This window comes from Macrobrachium rosenbergii, chromosome 31 (genome assembly GCF_040412425.1).
Source record: "Macrobrachium rosenbergii isolate ZJJX-2024 chromosome 31, ASM4041242v1, whole genome shotgun sequence".
Lineage (NCBI taxonomy): Eukaryota > Metazoa > Arthropoda > Malacostraca > Decapoda > Palaemonidae > Macrobrachium > Macrobrachium rosenbergii.
Window position 1 is genome coordinate 17,195,384 of NC_089771.1, and position 15,222 is coordinate 17,210,605.

General features: G+C 36.9%; 1 long non-coding RNA gene across 1 annotated transcript; it reads left to right on the plus strand.

Moving 5' to 3' along the window:
- The first annotated feature begins 9,742 nt into the window (after positions 1–9,742).
- On the plus strand, positions 9,743–14,574 carry LOC136855243 (uncharacterized). The gene is made up of 3 exons (XR_010857961.1): positions 9,743–10,116; positions 10,328–10,369; positions 14,431–14,574. It is a non-coding gene; the product is annotated as an uncharacterized lncRNA (long non-coding RNA).
- The last annotated feature ends 648 nt before the right edge of the window (positions 14,575–15,222 follow it).

Genomic DNA, 15,222 nt, shown 5'->3' on the forward strand with positions numbered 1-15,222 from the left:
TATAATTCGCCAAACAGTTTTTCTTAGACCTATGTAGCTTCTCCGTTAAAGTCAGATCAACTCATTTGCTGCATAATTATATATATATATATATATATATATATATATATATATATATATATATATATATATATATACTATATATCTTATATCTATCTATATATTACTACAGAGTTAGCTGCAGGAAATACTTTTGAAGGAATTATTTAAATTACATCCTGGCCTGAGGGCACTTAAACACAACCATATCCCATCATGAGATATAATAAAAAGAGATCACTGCAGTATATTACATTTAAACAATAAAGCTGATTTTGCTCCTGAAAGCCAGTTGTATAGAGTTACTTAAATTACTTTCTTCACACAGTGAGCAATTGGGATAACTGAGGAGGCTGGGATGCAGCCACCTGTAGCTTTTAGTGATGCAATCACAACAAACATCAACACAACTTAGGATATCTGGGGTTAGTAAGGAGGAATTCCATGGATCAATTACATGATGAAATAATGTTGACTGTTGTGCAAACCAGTATGACAATTGGCAATTTAAAGCAACATCATTACAGGATACTTACATATTTACAAAGGGAGCAGAGGGTGGTGCTATGGAGTGAGTGCCTTTTCGAGGCAAGAAATGCAAGGCAGTGATTGCAGAGCAATGAGGGGGCAAGGCAACAGGGTTCTGGAAATAAATTATTCCAGTTAGACTTAATACATAAAGGACCGTATTAGTAGTGCTAATTTATCACTATGGAGGGAGATTTTAACTTTATGTCTTGGAAAGCAAAGTGTACTTTATTCCTAACATAATTCATGCAAAGGACTATAAATCATTTAGTTTATATGACAAGGAACATATAAATACGTAGTAGCTGGAGCTTAGGAGATTTACTTGGAGGGGATAGGAAAGAAAATAGAAATAAGGAAGTTCAGTCGTAGGAAAATATTACTGGTACTCAGAACTTCATTCACGGACACACACCATGTTATCTCCCACATTGCACATACTTTGCAATGCAAGGCAGCATTGATAGGTCCTTCCTCAACAACTGGACGGGTGCTTCTACCCTTTTTGATACCAGTGGCTTCAGAGAAGAGGAATCAGTAACGTCTCCTCCTAAAAGGACCAGGCACATGTCTGCACCGATCTGAGGTTAGTTGTTGACCGCTGTTTTTCACCTCTGTGAGGGCTTGGCAGTAAGTAGCTGAAGGCAAGATTAGAGTAGTAAGTCACCTCTATAACAAGGGGGCATAAAGGCTAACTATCATTTGGATGTCCTTCACATTGTGAATGTCTAGTGCCTGCATTGACATTTTTCCAAAAGTCCCTCCCAAAACTCTCCACTTGTAGGGTAGTCTTTACTTCCATCCCTGGGTCCTAGTCTAACTATCTAACCCACAGGAATCCCATCCATATGGATTCTTGCAATAGAGGTGGTGGCGTAATATTTATAACAATATATATATGGTACATACTTGTGTATGTGAAAACATTCTAACTATTGAGGCTCTTTATCTAAGGAAGGTCAATGATCACGAAAACCATAACCACATGGGTAAATTAAGCGTACCTTAAGGAGCCTCCATGTAGATCCTACATAAGTCCCCGAGTTACACCAGCTATGCCAGCTTCCCCTATGACTGTGATAGTTCTTTTAAAAGAAAATTCATTCAGTTAATACAAGAACATTTTCCTGCTATAAAAGTTAACCTGATTCCAAAAAATCCCTTAACCATCCGCTCTCTGTTTCAGTTGAAGGATCATCTGTGCCCTTTCAGGTCTTCTTGTGTGGTACATACTGTAAATATACTTACCCCAGATGTAACTCGGGGACTTAAGTGGGATACAAACAGAGGCTCCTTAGAGTATGCATCGACTGTCACAGAGGGGTCAGTTTCCGGACAGGCAGCAGACTCATGAACCCAGAACATTCCAATATAAGAGCTCGCGCTAAAATCTTAAAACATGCATTGAAAATAAATATTTTAAAATCATCAGGCAAACACCCAACACCCAGGAATTACCCATTTTGAGTCCTTATTGATCAAACAACTGGTTCCCCCGTTAAACACGCAGTCAACAGCCATTCCCCTTTTCTTGTCTTTAGGTGTATTTTCTCTTTTTTTTTTATTTTGTAGTTTCCTTCCACTTACAGTATGTTTCTTTTACCCCGGAGGAAGGTTAGTCCAATACTTTGTGAATTTTAATATATCTTGATTTTCTTTAATGCATAATTTTAAGTGTAAAAAATTTGTGTTCGAGTTTTATGCTAATTACGTGTTGTTTTTATCTATTCTTGAGCCCTTGAAGATGTAACTATATATGAAAATTGCAGAAACGTCAGGGAAATAAATATGTACAAGAAAGGCGAATCTTCTTTGTCCGTCAGTATGTATATATATATATATATATATATATATATATATATATATATATATATATATATATATATATATATATATATATATATATATGTATGTAATGTAATGTATGTATGTATGTCCAGTGTGGAGTGGCATAGCCGATTTGTATACAACAAAGTGTGCTGATGGACAATTAAGATTCGCCTTTTCTTGTATATTTATTTCCTGACATTTCTGTAATTTTTTCATATATATATATATATATATATATATATATATATATATATATATATATATATATATATATATATATATATATATATATATATATATATATATATAATATATATATATATATATATATATCTTTCTATATATATATATATATATATATATATATAACAGCCTAAACCTTATACAATTAAAATATTCCCTCATCAGGACCCAAACTTTAGAACTCTGAAGAAAGGCAAAGGCGCTACAAAGTGACTCACAAAAGCCACAAACGAAGGTGGGATTAAGTACTTGATAGTACCTAGGGATTTACCTTACAGGCTGCACACCTTGGCATAAAAGATGTTTTTAATGAGGTCCCAACACAACAGTGGCTCAGCTGATAGCAGCTAAGTATTTTACGACATATGAGACCTGTTTGTAGCCCCTTTGTTTTAATGTGCATATATATCAATATATATATATATATATATATATATATATATATATATATATATATATATATATATATATATATATATATATATATATATATATATATATATATATGAAAATAAGAAGGCCCATAAAACACTATTTAAACATTGAAACCATATATTTCAGGCACTTGTTTCTGTGCCCCTGTTCATGGTAGAATATGGACAGGTGGAAAGTTACAATGGTATATATACAAAAACATGAAGTGTGGCCAGGCCTTCGATGTTAAGGAGGTGGCGTTTCTTAGAAGGAGAGAGGTTGACCAAATTCCTAGTGGTTTTTGGCCTCATTAGCTCCCGTTTGGCGATGGATCTGGCGGTCGCGTTTCTTGGGTCATCTTCTTCCAAAACGGGTGCGAGATTAAGGTGTCAATGGCGTCCGATTTCCAATGTCCTCCTGACAGGTTCATATTGTTAGTTTGATTGATGATAGCAGATTCCAGCATCTTTCTTTTGCGGACAGCTACTCTTGAAAACCAACTCGCCCCTCAGTTAATGACATGCCTGTATTTCTAATATGGAAAATTCCCGAACTCTCCAGCGTAACAATACTGATCTTTTGTGCTCTGTTATTCTTTGCAAAGAGCGATCTACCTCATCTCGCCTACATAAATGTAAGCAATTACTACACGGTATCTTGTAAACTCGGCCTTTCCCTTTTTGTTATTTTAGTATACGTTAACAGGCGAACTCCCGATGGATTTGGGATAATGGAAAATGAAAGATTATCAGAACTGAGTTGCTCGGTGGCCTTTTGGATGTTTTTCATCGTATGGAAGCTTTATTTTGTTGTTGAAATCTATTTGTCTGTTGTGGTGGGACCTCTGTAGTATATTTTTTTGCTTTATTAATAGCCCTCTCGATAGTGTGTAGTGGATAGAGCAGTTGCGTTAGGTGTTGGCGGATCGTGTTAAATTCTTGATCCAGGTACTCATTTGAACATATCCTTAGTCCTCTGAGGAATAGGTTGCACCTACCATGATTTTTACGGAGACAATCGTGGTGGCAAGAAATGAATGTAGGAGACAGCGAGGTGGGTTTTCTATATACTGTAAATGCATACCTGTTCTGTTTTCTTATGATCAGTACGTCTCCAGGAGCAGTTTCGTCCTTTTCCCATTCTGTTTTAAATTTTATGGTCGGAACTCAGTGAATTTAGCCTACAAAAAAATTCCTTAAATCCCCCAGCTATTGTCCCAAAGTAAAGATATCTCATCTACGTATCTAAGCCAGATCATGTTATGGGGTTTGATAGACTGACAAAAGTTCTGTTTCCGAAATATTCCATGTACCAAGTTTGCTAGAAGGGGTGATGGGGACTTCCCATGCTACAATGGAAATTTTGTTTTAATAAGGTACCATTGAAAAAACACGTTATTAGTTACACAGGGTTGATAGTTTTAAGTTTTATCTATGCCAAAGAAGGAAAATGGTCTTCATATGGGTGTAACCCTCTCTAAGAAAAACATAGCACGTCGGCAATCAGGACTTTAGTAAATAATGAATCGACGTCTAGACTGAGCAGTTTGATGTTGTTTGAGGATGTATTTTAAACTATTAAATTTTTGTGAAATCTTCTGCATGTTTTGACGTGGGAGGATGAAGGAAGGTTCCTAGAAAGGAGTGATAACAAGTCTGCGAGCCATTTTGATAATTTGTACATGAAAGAGCCCCTGCTAGATGTTATGGGGCGTAAAGAATCCCCATCTTTATGCGTTTTCAGGAGGCCGTAAAAATAGGAGAGGGTTGATTATCTTGAGATATCTCTAGTAATTCTATGTCTTTTTTGTTGCCCCTATAGTTCTAACTGATTTGTTAAACTGAGCAGCAATATTTGTTGTGGGATCTTTCGTTAATTTGTCGTAGGTCTCCGCATCGTTTAGAAGTTCTTGAACTTTATTGATGTATGTCTCCTTGTCTAACAAGACTATTTTCCCGTCTTTGTCAGATTTTGTATGATGATATCCCCCTTTTTCTTAAGCTAACTAATGCATTTGAATCTTTTCCGAGGCGAATTTTTGTTGTTATTTTGCTCCAGACATTTAGCAAAATGCCTTTGAGACAATACCTCTTTCTTGTCATAGTTGTTTTGCAAAATGTTTATCAAAAGCAACTAGGAAGTGGATACTCTCAGGACCAGGTTTTAGAGCAGAATGAAACTCAAGATTTAAACAGTCTGTTCTTCTACTGATGAGGATGGTTAGAGAGATTCCAGCACATTATTGGGAAGGCCAGATTATTCCATACGCTGTTTCTAATCAGTCTTTTAATTTGTAGCACAAATTTCTGGAGTGGGACTCACTGTTTTCAATAGCACCTGATGGCACAAAATAGAAGATATCTGTACATACCATCATCCCTGCACATGAGGCAGAGAGCGCGTGGCTAGCTCACTTATTTTCTTCTGATCATAGATGTCTTGGTGTGGCAAACGTATTCTGTCTTGGAGGAATGTGCGGATGGAGTCCAAAATGGGTCTGACGCCGATGTCAACGTGAAAAACCACGTACATTTTAGGGGCTTTTGTTCCTGTAGGCATTCTTGTAGAAAATTTCTCTGATTCTTCCTCTTTGTAACCCATGTACTAGCCATTCCGTACCGTCTGAAGATGTAACTGACAGCTGGGTTGAAGCCGAAAAACTAGCGTAAACTGTGGTGTTCCATAATGGGCAAAATGAATGTCTTTTCCTGTAATACTACAGTGTAATATGAAAATAAGGCCCATAAAACACTATTTAAACGTTGAAACCATATATTTCAGGCACTTGTTTCTGTGCCCCTGTTCACTGGTAGAATATGGACAGGTGGAAAGTTACAATGGTATATATACAAAAAACATGAAGGTGTAGCCTTGGGCCTCCGATGTTAAGGAGGTGGCGTTTTCTTGAAGGAGGATTGTTAGAATTCCTAGTGGTTTTGGCCTCATTGGCTCCCGTTTGGCGATGGATCTGGCGGTCGCGTTTCTTGGGTCCCCGAAACGCGACCATATCAGCTCAAGCAAGCTGAACCAAAAACTGAAGTGGTACTGTCGATCTCCTCTGAAAACGCCACCTCTGGCATCGGAGGCTAAACCCACCTTCATGTTTTTAACATGTCTATACCATTATGCTCCACCTGTCCATGATACCGGTTTTCAGAGCACAGAAACAAGTCATGGTTTCAAGTTTAAATAATGTTTTTAATGGGCCCCTTCAGATATTACACTGTGAAAGGAAGTTCATTTTGCCCATTATCAAGCAGTTTTTCGGTCCACGGCTGTCAGCAATCATTCTTCAGACGGGTACGAATGGCTAGTACATGGGTTGCACAAGAGGAAGAATCGTGAGAAATTTTCTACAAGAATGCTCTACAGGAATAAGTTTCTCCCAAATGTACCGGTTTCACGCGTTGGATATCGGCGTCAGACCCATCATGGACTCCATCCGCACATTCCTCCAAGACAGAATACAAGCCACACACCAAGCATGATCTATGTGATCAGAAGAAAAAATAAGTGAGCTAGCCACGCTCACTTTCGCCTCATGTGCAGGGATGATGGTGGTGCACAGATATCTTTCATATTTTGTGCTATCAGGTGCTATTGAAAACAGTGGAGTCCCACTCCAGAAATTTGTGCTACAAATTCTAAAAAGACTGATTAGGAACAGCGTATGGAATAATTCAATGGCCTTCCCTCTAATAATGTGCTGAATCTCTCTAACCATCCCCTACAATTGCAGAAGAACAGACCGTTTTAAATTCTTGGAGTTTCATTCGCTCAAAATAAAACCTGGTCCCGAGAGTAATCTTAATTTCCTAGTTGCTTTTCGATAAACATTTTGGCAAAAAAAAACAACTATGACAAGAAAAGAGGCATGTCCTCAAAAAACATTTACTAAATGTCTTGGAAACAAAATATTGCACTGTAAAAATTCGCTCGAAAAAGATTCCAAAATGCATTAGTTAAGCTTGAAAAGAGGACATCATCATCTGGAAATCGAAAAACAAAGACAGGAAAATAGTTTCTGTTAGACAAGGAGACATACATCAATAAATTCAGAACTTCCTAAACGATGCGGAAGACCTACGACAAATTAACGAAAGATCCCTAACAAATGTTGCTGCTCAGTTTAACAATCAGTTAAGAACCATAGGCAATAAAAGACATAAATTACTAGAGACATTCAAGATAATCAACCCTCTCTCCCTATTTTTACAGCTCAAAAACACATAAAGATGGGATTCCTTTACGCCCCATAATATCTAGCAGGGGCTCTTTCATGTACAAATTATCAAAATGGCTCACCAGACTTATTATCACCCTTTCTAGGAACCCTTCTCATCCTCCCACGTCAAACATGCAGAAGATTTCATGTACAAAAATTTAATAGTTTAAACATCCCCTCAAACAACATCAAACTGTAGTCTAGACGTCGATTCATTATTTACTAAAGTCCCGTTGCCGAAGCGTGTTGTTTTCTTAGGAGGAAGTTACACAGCCATATGAAGACCATTTTCCTCTTGGCATAGATAAAACTTTAAACTTATCAACCTCTATTGTAACTAACAACGTTTTTCTTTCAATGGTAATTTTTACAAACAAAAATTTGGCTGTAGCATGAAGTCCCCTATCACCCCTTCTAGCAAACTTGTACATACTGGAATATTTCAAGAAACAGAACTTTTGTCGTCTATCAAACCCGCCATATGTCTGGCTTAGATACGTAGATGAATATCTTTACTTTCTGGGACAATAGCTGGGGACTTTAGGGAATTTTTTTAATAGGCTAAATTCGCTAGTTCCGACCATAAAATTTAAAACAGAATGGGAAAAGGACGAAAACTGCCGTTCCTAGATGTACTGATCATAAGAAAACAGAACAGAGTATGCATTTAGTATATAGAAAACCCACCTTCGCTGTCTCCTACATTCATTTTCTTAAAAAGCTACCACGACGTCTCCATAAAAATCATGGTAGGTGCAACCTATTCCTCCAGAGGACTTAGGATATGTTCAATGAGTACCTGGATCAAGAATTTACTTACAGTCCATAACACCTAACACCAACTACTCTATCACACACACATTATCGAGGGCTATTAATAAAGCAAATAAAATATACAGAGGTCCTACAGCAGAACAAATAGATTTCAACAACAAAATAAAGCTTCCCACTTGATGAAAAACATCAAAGCCACCGAGCAACTCAGTTCGATAAATCACTTTCATTTCCATTATCCCAAATCCATCAGGAGTTCGCTCGTTAACGTATGTAATAACAAAAAGGAAAGAAAGCCGGGTTACAAGATACCGTGTAGTAATTGTCATGACATTTATGTAGGCAGAACAGGTAGATCGCTCTCGCAAAAAATAACGAAACACAAGAATCAGTACGTTACGCTTCGGAGAGTTCAGAAATTTTCCTACATATTAAATACAGGGCATGTCATTAACTGGAGTGGGGCGGAGTTGGTTTTCAAGAGTAGCTGTCGTACAAAGAAAAGATGCTGGAATCTGCTATCATCAATCAAACCAACAATATGAACCTGTCAGGAGGACATTGGAAATCGGACGCCATTGACACCTTTAATCCTCGCACCCGAAGAAGATGACCAAGAAACGCGACCGCCAGATCCATCATGAAGCAGCTAATGAGGCCAAAAACCACTAGAATTTGGTCAATCTCCTCCTTCTTAAAACGCCACCTCATAACATCAATCTCAAGTTTTGTATATATACCATTGTAATTTCTTCCACCTGTCCATATCTCACCAGTGAACAGGGCACAGAAACAAGTGCTTGAAATATATGGTTTCAACGTTTAAATAGTGTTTTATGGGCCTTCTTATTTTCATATTACACTGTAGTATTACAGGAAAAGACATTCATATATATATATATATATATAATATATATATATATATATATATATATATATATATATATATATATATATATATATATATATATATATATATCGCGGATTTGTAAGTGAACGAAAGGAAAAGCAAAAAAAATCAGTAGAAATAATATTTTCAACAAATGCTCCAAACCTGGGATGAAACCATTATGCTTTCAGAGGTATCCAATTGACCTTTAGACTGAGATAACAAAGACGCTACAAACAGCACCTTGAATATTCAGTAATAAAAAAACGACATAAATATCCTTCATAAAAACTCAGGTATATGTTTCAAAGCAGTAACGCAAGGTCTAAGTACGTTTAATTGTGGTAATATTCATTTGCACTTGGTTGAACCAAGCAAGTAGCTATTTTTATGCAATATATATCAATTATACAATTTACAAACACACACACATTTTGTGATATATATAAATATATATATATATATAAATATATATATATATATATATATATATATACTGCTATACTATATATATATATATATATATATATATATATATATATATATATATATATATATATACGCTATATATATATATATATATATATATACATATATAGAATATTTCATTATATACCATTATGACAAAATATCCACGCGAATTAAAAGTTATTTCATCAGAGTGATGAAGAGAAATATGCGACAGGCTTACGCTACAAATTATTTCGTGCGCTCTAAAAGAAATTGCAAGCACGTTCAGGAAAATCTATTCATCATGTGCTGTATTTTAAACATCCAAGAAAGGCAAGTAAAAGAAGGGAGTAGGAAATAAAAGCAATACTTGGAGAATCAGCGATTTCAAGGATATCCATAGATCGCATTCGGTCATGTTCCAGGAACCAAGACACTACTAAGACTTTAGAGTCCTTGGCAAACGACAACATCGTTCGAGTGCGGACATTTGAACCTTCGCATCTTAGACTGTAACGTCGTTCCGGGCGGTAGTCGTTTAAGCTAAGTAATCCATTTTTTCATCGGGAGTGGCATATTGAGTTCCTCCTTAATCATAGCGTAATTGGTTCCTGTTATGAAAAAACCGTTTGTCACGTGACTAAGCTGCAGTTGGCGCTTGTGTTTTCCATCAGTTGTCGTCACTTCGTTGGTCAAGTTATAATAAACACCGCGCTTCTGCAAGGTAGCACTGGTACTTTACTATATTACTAATAATATATTGTATATTTGAACCGGGGGTTTTCGAATCTTGCTGGGTGTTTAGTCTCGTTCAAATCTTTGGTAGTCATTGTAATTATTCCTGTGAGCGTTTACCATAACCTGACGTGAGTTAACGCCCAGAATTTACAAGATTTAAGAAGTTATGCACAGCTCTAAAGCTTTGTCTTTTCCAGGATGTTTTTGGTACGAGTTCGACTTGAGTTCCTGTTCTAACGGTAAAGTTGCACGAATGATAAAGCTTCTCTCTTTAGCAACAGCTATGTAGGAGGTATTTTTTGTCACAAATTTTCTTTGTCATAAATTCACTTTTTTGTAATTAATATTTTTGTCATAGATATACTTTTTAAACTTTTGTAATAATTTACTTTTTTAATTTGTCATAATTTTACTTTTTTTAGTTTGTCACAAATTTACCTTTTTTATTTTTGTATTAAATTTACTTTTTTTGTCATAAATTTACTTTTAAAATTTGTAATTTACTTTGTATATACTGTTCTTTAAGCTTCTTTATCCTCCACCCCTTTTTGGGGCGGTTTCCCCTGAGGGGTTTAGGCCCCATGTTGTTCTGCATTGTAGGTCGTATGACTTCTGGGGAAAAATTTTGTTTGAGTAGTTTTGAAGCCGACTAATCAAACTCTCTCTTTCAGGTGGTACGTATAGACTTTTATCTATTGCTTAGTTTCCTTGTAAGTCCAAATAGGTATTAGATGTTTAAAAGTGGCTGGCTGCCTCCCACTCAGTTAAGTTTGCAGGTGGTCCCTAAGGTTTGAGAAAATTAAGAATGTTCATGCCGTTTGATGTTAAGAATGTTCATGCCATCAAACGGCTATCTTCAGCATTAAAAGAAACTAAATTTACGCAGGTCTGGCGTCTTGGTATGTGTACTTTAGAATGTTAGCTTCCTGAAAATGGATTAAGTTTGTGGTTAGGTTAAGTCATATAAGTTTTGGCCGATATTCGTAAAGATTTTGCCGGAGTTTAAATTTTTAAGAGTAAAGTTGGCGTTAGACTTAAAAGAATTTTCAGAGGATTCGAACTTGGCATTTCCTTTCTAGCAAGCTTAAATTTCTGGTTATAGGGGTTGTAGGAAGCTACCTAAATGTGCGGGTCTATTTACAATAATAGGACTTACTAACTCAATAGCTAATCTCTTGCAAATCATCAAAACCATGCAAAATTTTCCCCAGACTGAGATTATGTCCAGAGTATTGTTTGGATTTCCGGCGTTAGCAGATGGAATTAGTTTTATGAAGTTTCAGTAACTCATAGCTAGGAACTTTCAGCTCCTGTTAACAGCCAGCACGAAAGCATATTTTTTTTTTTTGCTGAAAGTATCGTCATGGATATTTTTTTGCATAGAATAATTGGAATATCTGATTACTTTGAGCAGGGTGTAGTTAAGTTTGTCAGGTACGTTGGTTAGTTTTGATACTGTTAGGTTACTCAGCGTAAATAGTGTATTTGATGCTATCCGCAAACACTGCTTTTGTGCGGTACTCTATGAATACAAGCAATGAGTTTGTTAGTCTATGACTACAGACAATGAGTTTTAGTCTATGAATACAGACAAAGAGTTTGTAACTCTTACAGGGCACGGTGAAAAACGTTTGTTACCGTAGAAAATACAGAACACAGACAAGGCGTTTGTTAAAAAACGAGTCCAGACAAGGCGTTTGGAACTCTTAGGCAGACACAGACAAGGCGTTTGTTACTCTTATGAACACAAGCAGAGCGTTTTTTTTTCTGTGAACACAAGCAGAGCGTTTTTTTCTCTGTGAGCACAAGCAGAGCGTTTTTTTCTCTGTGAGCACAAGCAGAGCGTTTTTTTCTCTGTGAACACAAGCAGAGCTTTTGTTTTCTGTGAACAGTGTTTTTTGTGAGACATTTGAAAGAGCGTTTTTTCTGTGAGAACACAAGCAGGGCGTTTTTCTGTAACACAAGCAGAGACATTTTTTTCTGTGACCGAAGCAGAGAATTTTTTTCAGCACAAGCAGAGCGGTTTTTAAAGACACAAGCAGAGCGGTTTTTTCTGTGAACACAAGCAGAGCGGTTTTTTTCTGTCAAACACAAAGCAAGCTGGTTTTATTTTCTGTGATCACAAGCAGTTAAGTATGGCCTTAGTTTCTGTAGAACACAAGCAGATTGGGGTTTTTCTGGGAACACAAGCAGGCCGGTTTTTTCCTGTGGCTAAGAACCAATTGGTTTTTCTCTAGAACACAAGCAGAGCGGTTTTATTTTCTGTGAACACAAGCAGAGCGGTTTTATTTTTTCAGAAATAAAGCTCTGGGTTTTATTTGCCTAGGAAGACTAAGGCGGGAACAGGTTTTATTTTCAGAGAACACTGACAATCCAAGCGGTTTTATTTTCTGTGAACACCAGGCGGTTTATTTTCTGTGAACACAAGGCAGAGAGCGGTTTTAAGATGCAAGTAGAAGCAGAGGGGTTTTTCTGTGAACATATAAGCAGGCAGTTTTTCTGTGAATATAGCATAGCAGTTTTGTTTTCTGTATATATAAGCAGAGCAGTTTTTTCTCTGACACACAAGCAGATATATAGTTTTTTTTTCTCTGTGAACACAAGCAGATATATATGTTTTTTTGTGTGAACACAAGCATAGCGGTTTTTTTCTCTCTCTCTATTTGAACACAATGGGAGTTTTTCTCTTGCAACCTCAGGCCCGTTTTTTTCTCTGGAACATAATTAAGAAATGTTTTTCAAAAAAACACAAGCAGGGAACTGTTTTTTTTTCTCGCCAAAAGCAGAAACGTTTTTTTCCCATTTGACAAAATGGAAAGCCGTTTTTCTCTGTGAACACAAGTTCAAGGTTTTTATTTTAGGCCTGTAACATCCAGCTGAGCTTTCTTCTCTGTCCAGCAGTTTTTTCTGTGAAGATACAAGCAGTTTGGCCCTCCTCAGGTTTTCTGAACCTCCGTTTTTCTGACTGACGCCATGCAGTCGTTCATTATAAAACGTGGCGAAGATTTTGATACTTTGCACCACCTGGAAAGAGAATTACTCTTGAATACTGGCGTCAGTTTGTAATGTTACGCCGTAACGTTGGCGTCGAGAGAAAGAACAATCATATGAACATGGGCAAATGAATTTGTTTTCCCTTGCTGTCGTCCGTGTTAGGCTATCCGTGTCAACCCCGGTCGAGTAAATCGTACTATCGGATAATGATTGTTGTTGTTCATGATCGCCAGTGCACAAATGATTCCCATATCCTAGAATAAGGTACAGTGCTGGAGTGGGACTCAGTCAGTCATAACATAAAGCGGAACTCTGTTGCTTCCTTTAGAGTGCGTTGTGGATCACTGTTCATGAACACGGCCAGTGAGTTTTGGGATGCTAATCCATTAGTCAAGGAATGGAGTTTCAATGGTAATCCATCTACCCTCGGCTTTGGTATGTATCAACAAGGCTCTGTATGTGAAATACGCAGATAACATAGAGGTTGAGAATCTCTCAGTTGGATCCATGTTGCAGTCCCATTAATCCCACCTGCAATTTGCAGGAAGCTCGTTATGTTTTATTCCGTGTGATTAATGCGTAGGCCCCATATACTCCGCTCGATGTCATTCTCTGACTTGTGTTTGTTAGTGTGAAACCCGTATTTATTTGAAAGAACTCCTTGAAACGGCACTATCCTTCACATGAAGAAGTTCCATAACATGATTTCTAGTGAATGCGATGCTGTAATGAGTCAGTGTTCGCCAAGTTATCCAGGGGAAATCAGGTGTTTTATCGATCTGCTATATAGCACCTGAGATGTTTAAAAAGTCATCAGGCAGTTAATGTATGTACCGATATACATTTTTAATTACAGTATACTAAGGTGAGAGCTGTTGAGTCTTTGATAATTAGTGACAAAACTGATCAATGATGTAATCATTTCCTCCCTACATGAGCTTTAATTTTGATTTTGGCGGTATTCCAGAGAGGTACATTTCTAAGAATTAACATGCAAATTTTGTTTCAGTGGTTTCCACGTAGTGAAAAATTTTTAACTTTAAATGGCGTCAGTAGCAGAGTAGCATTGTAAAGTATTTAGGTTTGCTATACAGCCTTGATGCATAAGTACTGTTTAAAATGTACTAGATTATGTTACTCCAGATGGTTACAAGTTTTCAGAGGGTAATAAGCTTTTTCGGGCATTGATTGGAGAAGCGTAACTCTAAGGTTTTTATAGGCTAATTACAGAGTTAACGTTCTCTTATGTTGTTGCCGAGTAATTACCGTAAAAACATTTTCTGCTGCCGTCGTTTTCCTGTTACAGGTCACAACTTGCTGGAGGAACCAGAATTCAAGAAAATGTGCAGACACGGGGATTTGCGAACCTTTCAGGGTTATGCCTGCTACTCACGTCAGATGGATTTGCAATGCCTAGTCGAAGTGGGCGGAGTTTAAGCACGTTTGAATGTGATCTTTGTCAATTGAGGTCAGAGGGATAACCATACTCCACGACAGTTGAGGTTTGAATGAGGTATTCACGGTCCAACATGACAGTCAAATAGGGTTTTTTCACTGTCGTTCAGAACTGATAGTTTGCTCGTGAGAAGAATCTTCAACCGACGAGGCTTGATGAATTAAAAGGTTAAGCACCAGGTGACATAGAAGAGGTTGCAGTTCAACAAGTCAGACTTTGGGGTAGATGGGCAGTTATGGACGGGGTTCTTCTAGATTTATAAGTCGTAGTAATGCCTGTGGAATAATGTAAAGAATGTTCTGACAGCCACAAAAGGAATATTCGCTAATTGAAAACTGGAAGAGCTGGTGACCAAGAAGATAAATTAATATAAGTCCTTCATGTCGAAAAGAATTGAGAATAAAGGCTTCGCAGAAATCATGGTACTTTGAAATCTTGTCGTTCCTTTAGCCTACAATATCACAGGTAAATGAATATTTAATGTAGTTTAATTTTTATTCATACGGTAAATTGCAATTATATAACATTACAAAATTCACTATGTAAAGAAATGCACAAATTATATTAAGTACAATTAGAAAAATATATGGACATATGTACAACAGACAAATAATCTCCCCACAAAAAAGGAAAATTTCCAAC